An 8,231-nucleotide genomic window follows, 5' to 3' on the forward strand; every position below is an offset into this window, starting at 1 on the left:
AATAATAAATAATAAATAAATACTGAATAAACTTATAAGTAATATGTATATACAAGCATGTCTCAATAATGAGTCCAAATAAAGGCAAAGTTCTATACAAAGTCAAAATAAAATGAAATGCACAGGAACAAACTACGGCGCCGGGGAACGTACACCCATCATCTCATAAAACTGCGCCGTACGAGGAGTAACCTCTCCACTAGCTCCAGCTCCAGCTCCGGTCTCCTCGGGAGGTGGAAAACTCAGCACAAGACCCGACCACCCAAGATGAACCTGAGGCTGAGGCTGCGGAGGCTGTTGCGATGACGAGCCGACCTCGTACATCCCACCACCTCTAAGAGCCAAGGTAGCCTCTCCCTGGCTAATCGGCGCAGCATGTGCATCCTCAGATGAAGAGCTTGAGCCCTCTACCGCCTCGGTACGGGCAGCCTCAAAACGACAGCCCCGACCACCAGAACTAGTGCGGCGACGTCTCGAGCTAGACCTCGCCGGCTCCCTCCGCACCTCAGGTCTCGTACGGGTACGAGAAAGAATGGGCTGACCCTGCAAAAGAAACTAAAATCAGAAACATGCAAAATAGAAGCAGTAATGCAAAAACGTAAGAAGGAAAACTACCTCCTGAACGGCGTCGCCTCGACGACATGTAGCCACTTTCCTCATCCGAACGAGCTGGCTCCGGAAGGCATCTATGCACCGTGCCATCGTCGTAACCACCTCGCGCGACAACTCTCAAGAAAATAAAGTCAGTAAACATGCATGACATATATGGACAAAAGTTTGCAAATAACTAAGCTTACCCGAGTCTGATGGCGAGGGATCGACCGCTCCACGAAGCGCTCACCCTCAGGAGCTGGAGGAATCATCTCCTCAATCGGCTCGTATGTCCCATGATAATGAATAGACATACGGGGTGGCACGAACTCAGTAGGTTCAGCCTAACAAAAGCGAATCAAAGTCAGTAAAGCATTACTTGGCGGCTACTTAACGAAAATGAAAAGTTGAAAATCATACCGCCACCTCCTCAGCCAGTATAGGGACTGGAGAAAATAACGGCAGTAGCTCCTCCTCAGAGCACCGCCCAGGGATCGTATAAGATCGCCAAGGGGTACCAGCTCTCTCTGACATGCTCACCAACCTTGCGGCGTTGAACATATGATGCGGTGGAGGAGCAGGAACGGCAAAGGTGTCTGAGGAATGCTGAATAGCAACCCTCTCTCCAAGATATGCGATCGCTCCATATGTCCCCAAGAAATAGCGACGCTCAGCAGTATACTGCGCGGCTTGCCCAGTGACAGCCAAGTCGACCCACGGCTGGTACAACACATCAGGCTCCTGCAAAGAACGCCTATCAGATAAGAATCTATCAAAGCTATCACAAAATATTCAAATATGTAAAGAACCATACCGAGATGATCCAATCTCGGACATAAGCAGTGGACATCCCAGCACAGCGGCTCCCCCAGGAAGCACTCACTGGAAACCCGCACGGCGATGGTCTTGCCGGCGCAACTGAGGGAAAGTACTCGTAGAACCAGATCTACAAAAGGCAAAAATCGTCAGTAAGTGCTAATCAAGGTTTATAGAAAAACTTTATGGGAGATAAATTATACCTCTACGACCCTCCAAAAGCTGGAAAGAGAGACATTCCCCGTGAAAGACCGGTGTCGACACGAGTCTCGTAACGCTCAATTGAAGTCAGCATAGGTCAAGCTAGGCCCAGTCATAAGTCCGGGTCAAGTGTAGATCACGGACTGCAGGCAGGTAGTAAAGCAACACTCTACTACCCTTGTCAGGGGAGAACGTCCCTGACAACAAAATAAGTACAAAGATGCGCACCCGCTGCTCTCTGGCGAATCCCCTTCGTGCTGAACTGAGTTGACTCCACCTCAGCGCGAGCCCGGAAAACGATTGGACCTGTTTAGGGTATTTTCACCCTGCCACGTGGTCCAATCAGAGGGTGACACGTGTCAGCCCCAGATTGGCCCAAAAGGGACCAATTCCCGCTCGACACGTGTCCTCCCAGAAATCAAGGGAAAAGGCGGCCAAAGGCCTGAATCTCGAGAATGCCGCAAAACGGCGCAGCCCACCAATGATTAGAGTTTAATGACCTAATCAGGGGCACAATTCCCAATGACCCTATAAATAGGGAGATGTCCCTCATTTTGAGGGACACGTTTTTACCATTTTTAATACACCTGCATTCTCTTACATCAGAGATACACCTGAGCTTGGAATCCGAGCAGATACCCACCTAAATTTCCGTACTCTTTATTCCTTTTCAAGTTACTAACTTGATCGTTGGAGGCTAAGCACCACCCAACAGGTGTCTCCGTTTGTTTTGCAGGTACAGCTCATCCCGGATCAGTCTTCGTGTTGTAACTCTCCCGAGGGACAAAAACACCCAAAACATTTGGCGCCGTCTGTGGGGAGAGTACCTCGAAGATGGTTCAAGAGTCTGTACCACCCCCTAACCGTCTAGGCGAAGACCCAGAAGTTTTTACAGACCATGAGGAGGATGAGGATCCTCAGGTCGAAACCTCTACAGCCGAAGACGACTCTCTCAAAGTCAAGCGCATCCGGCCCAGAGAGACTCTGGAGCGGGGCGCCTCCCAGGCAGGTCCGAGTAGACCCTCTGGGCAGCCGGACGGGGCAACCCAAACGGCAGCTGGATCAGCCCCTGTCACCCGAGACGAACTCATGAGGTTCATGACGAGTTTCAAGGGTGAAATTAAAGAGCTGATCACCAAAAGCAGGGCTGGCCCAAGTAAAGGTCAGTCGGCGAAGAAGACTCCTCCAGAGAAGGGGAAGTCAGTCAGAAACCGGCAGCCCACTCCTCACCCAAAGGAGAAGGCAGCCGGGACCATCGATTGGTAAAAAATTCTCCTTCCACGGGGGAACACCAATAACACTCGCCGGTCCCAACAGCCGGTGAGAAGTAAAAAACCAACTTCTGATGCCCGGGAAATTATTAACCGGAAGAGAAATCAATCGCTGTCTGAGTCGGCTTCAACGTCGAACTTTCCAGATAGCTTCAACAATGTTTCTGCAGGGAGTGCACCCTCCTTGCATGAGAGTCAGACAGGCGGTAATACCGTCCATTCTAGCCCTCATATGATTGGAGCTGTCCCGTATGTGCCTTCTCCGGCTTACGGGCAGTATCCTCCTCACTTCATGCAGCCGGCCTTCTTTGGGGGTCAGGCGGCATATCCAAGTGTCCAGCCTTTGGACTGGCAGCTTCGTTTGCTGCGCCTGGTGAACAACCTTCTGCGTTCACTCGGGAGATAACTGTAGACACCTAAAAATGTCTCCCCAAAACCAAACCCGATGATGAACAACCTTTCACCGCCATTATTGGTCGGGTTGAGTATTTAATTTTTGGAGTGCTTAAATCCATATTTCCATTTCATAAACCAACCCAATTCTTAGCCCATTTCCCCAAACCATAACTCATTTTCCTCTTTTTGTGCCTTTAAACCCAAAATAATTCATTTCGTGTCCTTTAAAATCAATCATTTCGTGTCCTTTTTATAAAAACGTTTATTCCTGTTTATTTTGGTCCATAATCAGGGTCTAATAATTAAATATTTGGATGGGGCTTTAAAATATCTTTCCAACGATATATTATAAGCCCAAATCCGAGTTATAACGAATAAGTTATGGCCAAAATATTAAACTAGCCCAAACCGAACCTAAGCCCACCTTACCTACGACCCAATGATCATGTGGAGGGTCCAAATTATTTAATCCCATTCCTAAACCAATTAGGATTAATTGGAAGCTTCTATAAGTTTCTAAAAGATCTTAATTATCCTTTTTGAAAAGATAAGATTAAATAGTTTGAAATTGAATAAAACTCCTTTTTTTGAAAATCCTATTTATATCCGAATTGAAAGACGTTCAAAGATAGACAGATATTATTTTCGTGTATTATAGTTTTTATCCAAATTTTATATGGTTGGATAGCCCTTGAAATTATCTTTCCAATGATATATTATAATATCAATTCCGAGCTATAACGGAAAAGATATGAATAAAATGTCAAACTCTATCCAAAACTGAAACCGTCTCACTATTTCGGATATATATTTTGTTCTACATAATATTTTAATCTGATTTCAATTGGGTTAAAAAGTAGACTTCAAGAGCTTTCCAACCATATCTTATTCATCTTATTCCGATTTCTGGTTCAAAAGATATGATAAAAACAAAAACCGCAAAAACTGCTGTCTATCGTAAGCGTTTTATCCGATTCGAATTCTTATCTTTTCTTGATTCGACCCCTCTTTTCCCCTTATAAATAGAGGTCATATCTCCCCTTTTTTATTCATCAACAAGCTTGATCATCAAATCCTTCTCTCTTTCTCTCTTTACACCAAAAATCGTTCTCTTCTCTCTCTCACATATTCTAAGCCTTAAACCTATATTTCTAATTCTATCATTTCTTCCTTAAGCACTCCAAGGAGTTCATATAATACCCAAAGTTCTATACTTAAACCAAGGCGTGAAAGGTATAATTGACTGAGGGTTTGGACCAAATCAACTCTACTTTAATTTAATTTCCATTTACTTTATATTTTTATTGAAGTTACTAACAGTTTATTCATGATGTAGCAATTTAAAGGAACGCGCGGAATGTGAGTAATTAATTAATTTAATTACTCTTATTTTATTTTTAATATTGCTAGTATCATGATTAGGGTTGTTATTATTATTATTTGATTTGGCTAACACTATTATTGTTAAATTGCTTCCAATATTAATGTTTATTCTATTGTATTTTTTATGATCACCATATTGCATGTTAAAGGGAATATGTAATTGAAAATCACGCCTAATAAGATAATTTGGACAACCGGTTTAGGTTCCTTTTAATCTTGTTGTTTAATCAAGTGATCACAATATTTTAGAATTATATGTTGCATTAATATTCAACCAATTTAGCTTAATAATAGTTTGGAGCAAATTGAATATTTTGTTTGTATGCCTTTGAGATCGCAGGAATCACTTTTCACTATAAGAATCGAGTAGAGGCCAATACGGGCGAATGTGACTCCATGACTCACTTCGTACCATCATCCCCGATCCTCCTTTTGTGGTTCCGAACCATATGGAGTTAGTAATCTCATGGATTATGAATGGGGTGTAACCTTCACGGGTCAATCGTTGTTGCCTATCGTTGTCCCTTATCGTGGTTGCCTTTTTATGATCCGTGGACGGTTTACAAGTTCCTTAAAAACTTGTTGGCGGCTCCCTACTTTATTTGTCCCTAATCGTTGTCCCTAATCGTAATGTCAATTCCCACTTCCTATGAGTGCCAAGCATATTCACAACATGCTTTTAACGTAGGCGCACTTCGAGCGACGCCTACAATAACCGAGGCGACTTTGCCGGCCAAGGTTAAGAATGTGTTGGTTGGTACCTATGACGGTACCTCCAACCCGGAAGATCACCTCATGGATTACACCAACCTCATGTATCTGCAGGGGTTGGATGATGCCACTTGGTGTCGATGTTTCCCGGCTACATTGAAGGGCATTGCCCAACAATGGTTTGGTAATATGCCAGCCGGGTCCATAGACAGCTTCAGGAAGCTTGCCTTCTTGTTTGCCTCTAACTTCTCAATGAATATCCCTGCTAAGACAACAAGCCTTGATCTGAGCACTGTTAAGCACGGAGAGAGAGAAGGGCTGCGCTCATATGTCAGGCGGTTCAACCTGATCAGAATTCAGATTCAGGGGCTGTCTGATGAGGTAGCTTTTACAGACTTTTTTAAGGGTCTGAGAGACGGGTCTACTTTTAAGTTTGACCTTGTCAGAAAAGGGGCTTTCACCCTACAGGCGGCCCTGAGGGAGGCGGAGAGCTACATCCAAGCTACCGACCTCTGCTCGCCTGGTAGCCAGTCGGACTCCAAAAAGTCCGACAAGCAGAAAGACAACCGGCCTGCTCAGCCGGCAAAAAAGAAAGAAGAGAGCAAGAAAAGAAAAGAAGTCTGGGCGGTTACTGACTCTGACCAGCCGTCCCAGAAGAAAAAGAAAAGAAAAGAAGTCTGGGCGGTTAACAAAGACTGCAACTCCATCCTCATGGAGGTAAAGGATCGGTTGTCCATTGAGAAGCCGAATCCTATGAAGAGTTCCGTCCAGTCACGGAACAAGAATAAATTCTGCCAGTTCCATGAGGAGGTCGGCCATGACACCAACGACTGCTTCAGTCTTCAGCGGGCGTTGGACCGTCTGGCTGACAAAGGGCTGTTGAAGTCCTACATTTCTAAGTCCCCAGCCGGGGCAAAAAAGAAAAACAAGGGTCAGTCCTCCAAGACTACCTCCCAGCCTGTTAGTAGCTCGGATACCGACAAGGAGCCGGTCTACACTATAGCAGGCGGGTTTTCATGTGGTGGCCCTACCATCCGGGGCACCAAGAGCCATCTTCGAAAGATGGACAAAGATGATGATGAGCAGGCGGAAGCCAGCTCCTCCTTCCCAGACGTCTTGATCACTGAGAAGGATAGGGGCAGCGTCCGCCGCCCGCATGATGACCCGGTGGTCATTGAATGTAAGGTTGCCAACCAGCTGGTTGGACGGATCCTTATAGACACCGGCAGCTCATCAGACATCATCAGCCTCCAGTGCCTGCAAAAGCTGAAATACAATGTCAGCAGCATGCATCCGGTCACCCACCCCTTGGTTGGTTTTGGGGGTGGGATGGTCTACCCAGCCGGGAGAATTGACTTACCCATCCGGCTGGGGGAGAAAGGCCAGGGACGACACATTGTCGTCAGATTCTTGGTCGTTGAGGAGTTGACCGCCTACAACATCATCCTTGGCAGGCCAACCCTCAACGTAGCCAAGGCAGTAATCATTCCGTCCCTCATGCTCATCAAGTATGAGAGGGATGACGTCTCTGTTGGTTCCTTGAATGGGGATCAGAAGACGGCCCGAGAGTGCTATCTCTCAGCCGTTCGAGATACCGTGGCCCTAGGCGGTCAGGAACCAATAGACCTTGACAATGATGTCGACCCAGCTCCCGCCCCACCAGCAGCCAGTAAGAAAAGAAAGGCACCTCTGTTGGTGGAGGTGAAGAAGGAGAAAAAATAGCAATCACTGACCGATGAGCGGTCAGATGAGCTCCGTCCCCAACCGGCTGGCGAATGCATTGATCTCGTTCTGGATGACAGCCGTCCAGAACATACTGTTAAGGTTGGGACGGTTGCGCATGCTACTTTGGGTGCAAGCTTGCATCTTCTGCTGAAAGAATTCAAAGACATTTTTGCCTTTGAAGTGGAAGAGATGCCAGGCGTCAGTCCGGATCTCGCTGTCCAAAAAATCGCCGTGGATCCCAAAAAGAAGCCCATCCGGCAAAAGAAAAGAAACCATGGCGAGGAAAGAAGTCAGGCGGCAGCTGCCGAAGTCAAAAAGCTGCTAGATGCCAGGTTCATTCGGCCTTGTAATTTTCCCGACTGGGTGGCCAATGTGGTCCTTGTTAAGAAACCGAATGGGACCTGGCGCATGTGTGTTGATTACACAGACCTCAACAAGGCGTGTCCAAAGGACAGTTATCCGCTTCCAAAGATCGACAGTTTAGTCGACTCTACAGCCAGCCACGCCTTGATGAGTTTTATGGATGCCTATTCCGGCTTCCATCAGATACCCCTGTGGAAAAAAGATCAAGAGAAGACGGCCTTCGTCACTGATCAGGGGTTATTCTGTTATACTGTGATGCCGTTTGGCTTGAAAAATGCGCCTTCCACTTTCCAACGAATGATTAATACAGTCTTTGTTAATCAGATTGGGAGGAATGTGGAGGCGTACATTGATGACATGATAGTCAAATCCAAGCAGCAGGCGGATCACCTTGCTGATCTCCGAGAAACATTCACCACACTTAGGCGGCATAAGGTCATGTTAAATCCTAAGAAATGCGTCTTTGGTGTTGAGTCTGGGAAGTTTCTCGGATTCCTGATTCATCAAAGGGGGATAGAGGCTAACCCTGAGAAGATACAGGCGGTGATTGACATGCAGTCACCCCATTCTGTCAAGGAAGTCCAGAGACCCACCGGTTGTCTGGCCGCCTTGGGAAGATTCCTCAGCCGGTCAGGCGACAAATGCCTCTACTTCTTCCAAGCAATCAGGAAGAAGACCAGATTTGAATGGGGGGATGATGCTGAGACGGCGTTCCAGAGGTTGAAAGAGCATTTACACTCTCTACCTAGGTTGGTCAGCCCTTTGCCTAGGGAG

Source organism: Chenopodium album, chromosome 8 (assembly GCF_948465745.1).
Source record: "Chenopodium album chromosome 8, dcCheAlbu1.1, whole genome shotgun sequence".
In the NCBI taxonomy this organism is placed as follows: domain Eukaryota; kingdom Viridiplantae; phylum Streptophyta; class Magnoliopsida; order Caryophyllales; family Amaranthaceae; genus Chenopodium; species Chenopodium album.